Genomic DNA, 3,868 nt, shown 5'->3' on the forward strand with positions numbered 1-3,868 from the left:
GCTTACAAAAATCAGCATCAATTATTGTTGAATTCTGTTACAGAAACCCAGCAGAGAAAGTAAACTGGTGTGATAAATTCATGGACATGATGGATGCAGTTTTAAATGAATCAAAAGAAATGATTCTTCTTGGAGACTTTAATATCGATCTTTTGAAGCAAAATAAGAATTGGTTGGAAACACTAAATCTATTAAATTTACATCAAATGATTCAAAAACCTACTCGTATTACTTCCACCTCTACAACACTTACTGATCATATCTATGTTTCTGAAAAACGTCATATTAAAGAAACATGTGTACCATTTTTTTTTTGCTGTGAGTGACCATTTTCCCATTTGCACCCCATGGTCTCGTAAAGGGGTAAAAATTCCAAAAACAGGTCACAGAACAATTACATATCGTTCATTCTCTCATTTCAATGAAAGTGCATTTCTTTCTGATCTAAAAAAATAGTCCACTTTCAAATACTTACAATTTTACAAACCCTGACCAAGCTTTGGATTTTTGGATATCTATATTCATTAATATTTATAACAAACACGCACCCCTTAAAACACATCGAATCAAGCAGATCGAAAAACCTAAATGGATCGACAAAGACATAGACAATGCAGCAAATTACCGTGATTTTTTTAAAAGAACATGGTACACATGAAGAGTACAAACAACAAAGAAATAAAGTGAACTCCCTGAAACGAAAACGTAAACAACAATATTTTCAAAACCTCATTACATCTAAACAAGATTCAAAATCTATTTGGAAAGCAATTAACCAACTCACAAACAAAGACATTGCAAATAAATCCTCCCAAGTTATTAATAGTTTTGAAGATACACTTAATGAACATTTCTCAAAAATTGCTGATAAAGTGATTTCTTATGATCGGACAGAATCAAATGATTTAAAACTTTTGAAGGAATACTGCAATTCCAAACATATCCATGTTCATCATGCATTGCAACCAATGACTATACTGGATGTTTACTCTTAGCTACAGCATCTTAAACAAACCGGAACACGTGACATAGATGGGCTTGATGCAAAAATTATTATAATGGCAACTCCAATAATAACAGATACATTGACTTTCATTTATAACATATGTATCGACCAATGCTGTTTTCCAAGTAAATTCAAACAGGCTAAAGTGATTCCTCTTTTTAAATCGGGTGATACTACAAATCCTTCAAATTACAGACCAATATTAATTCTATCAATCCTTTCAAAGTCTCTTGAAAAACATATCAATAAGCATATTCTTTTGCAATTTGAGAACAACAAATTGATACATGATAAGCAATCAGGTTTTAGGAAAAAACACTCATGTCAAACAGCGCTGATCAGCTTAGTTGACCAATGGCTAAACAACATTAATAATAACCAGTTCTGTGCTGCTCTATTTGTTGACTTTGCTAAAGCTTTTGACCTAATTGACCATAAACTCCTTATCAAAAAGCTTGAAATTTATGGATTGGCAACTGATTCTGTTAACATTTTAAAATCTTTCCTGTCAGACAGACAGCAAAGTATTTATCACTCGTATCATAGAAGTATTTGAAGTGTCTTCCACAAGCAGCGAAAGTGCAGAAATGGCTATTTTGACCCATTTGACTAGACAGTACTGGCCAACCAGACAGTACTGTTACAAACGTACAGTAGAGATCCTGGAGTATAAAGACAGATCGGGGTTAGGGAGGTGGAAGGGGGAGGTGGGAGGTGGATGGAGGGATAAACAATGAGAAGGAGGGAGGAGCAAGAAGGAGGAGGAGGTGGTGGGTTCAGCTGGGTTGGTTGCACTATGGTAGTGTTCTATGCAAATTCCGCTAGGATATTGCTATCTGTGCTTCTGGATGGACGCTCAAGCTGTGACGGGACCAAAAAACGTCAAGCTTTATTTGCAGGGAGCACAGATGAAATCGATTAAGCGGTGTTGAGCTTTAGTAATACACCGTCAGAATTTATTCCTTGTTGTTGTTGTTGTTGTTGTTTTCATCGTCATCGTCGTCATCGTCGTTGTTGTTGTTGTTGTTGTTCTCGTTGCTGTTGCAGTTGCTGCTGTTTTGCTTTTGTTGTTCTTGCTGCTGTTTTGCTTTTTTTCCCTTGTTTGTGTTAACTGTTGAATGTTAACGGTTTAGGTTTAAGAAGTATTTAATATACTAACCATATCTCTTCATTGGTTTAAACAAAGCTTTATTCAATTTTGATATCGTGACATACGCACAAAGTCCAAAGTCTTCTTAGGCTCGCAACAAACAGAGTGAGAAGCATGGAATGAAGAACGATTTTTTTTATTAGCACTCAGTTCTACTTTTTGTCGGTAAAAATAACAGCCGGAACTTTCTTCGTAAAACTGAAAATCTCAAACAAAATTATTGCTTTTAAATTCAAAGCCTATTTTCCAATTTCAATCATGGTCAAAAACTGAACACTTCTTCCTAACAGAACAATTATGGGGGAAAAGGAACACTTTTTCCAAAGAGAAAATGGCAAAATGAACACATATGTTTCTGAAAGGAATGGCAAACCAAACCACGTCTCCGTATCACCAAAAAGAAAACTTTACACTTTTTCCAAACAAAAAATGGCCCAAAAAAAACAAACACTTTTTGCGTCTCCCAAACAGGAAATGGCAAACTGAGCACTTTTTCTCAACCGGAAACAGAAAACTAGACACTTTATGCTCGCAGAAAGTAGGAAACTGGACAGTTTTTTTCCTGACAGGAAATGTCAAATTGAGCATATCTTCACAACAGAAAATGGTATAACCGAACACTTCCTCTTAACAGCATATGCAAAACAAATGTATTTCCTAAAAAAAAGAGATGCAAGTCTAAACTCTAGTGGGACAAACTGACATCCAAACAAACAGACAGAGCGAAACCTATATAGCCACTTTATTTACATAAAGGCGGCTATGATAAACCCACAAGGATATGAAAAATCATCGCCCACTTCCTGGCGGGGGGGCTCATTTTCCAGGACACCGGTGGAGGAAATCAACAAGTTAGGAAGGAAAGATGAAGAGCGCAGAGCCAAACTATCCAACAAGCTGTTGCGCCTCCAGTCTGTCTCGTAGTACAGAGGCGCGTTCGATGCGCGTGCGTAGCTCGAGCGTGCGTGTCGTGTGCGCATGCCCCGCTCTATCGGGAGACGATTGATTTAAACGAATATCAGCCGTTACCGCTGTCTGATTGAATAGAAGAAAAACATTATGGATGTGATTCAACCTAGCAAGCTGTTGCTTCAAAAAGGGAGGTTAGGCGGTTGCGGTAGGGGAGGGGGGGGGGGCGTGTTTTTGTGGGTTTTTTCTTGGGGGAAGGAGAGGGGGGGGGGGGACAAAGAGAAGGGATAAAGGTGTAATTGTGATTTGCGCTCTTTGGAAAAGGACAATCAGAGGTTAAAGTGTATGTGTTTTTTTAAATCATGGCGCAGTTGTTGTTGTTGTTGTTGCTGTTGTCTTTCTTCTTCTTCTTCTTCTCGTCGTCATCTTCGTCGTCGTCGTTGTTGTTGTTGTTTTTGTTGTTGTTGTTGTTGTTGTTGTTTTCTTTTTTCTTTGTTTTTCATCTGCTCACGTGTACGTTTCTTTTCGTTAAATGTTGCTTCAAGTCCCTGTGGTAACGGCAAGGTACTCGCCCTTTATTGTTGAAGTCCACCCTCCATTCGTATATCCAGTCATTTCTTTCAATTACTTCCAAGCCACGGAAGCTTTGGTACACTAGTGCACTGATGCACAATCATAATAGCTACCACATACGACAATTTTGTATTTATTTGGTCAAGGTCACCTGAATGTGCTCGTATGCGTTTTCAAATAAATCTGCTTCGGCACTGTCAATAACTTCAGCAATCCAACATGGTAAGCTG

The sequence above is a fragment of the Littorina saxatilis genome, linkage group LG12, assembly GCF_037325665.1.
Source record: "Littorina saxatilis isolate snail1 linkage group LG12, US_GU_Lsax_2.0, whole genome shotgun sequence".
Taxonomy (NCBI): domain Eukaryota; kingdom Metazoa; phylum Mollusca; class Gastropoda; order Littorinimorpha; family Littorinidae; genus Littorina; species Littorina saxatilis.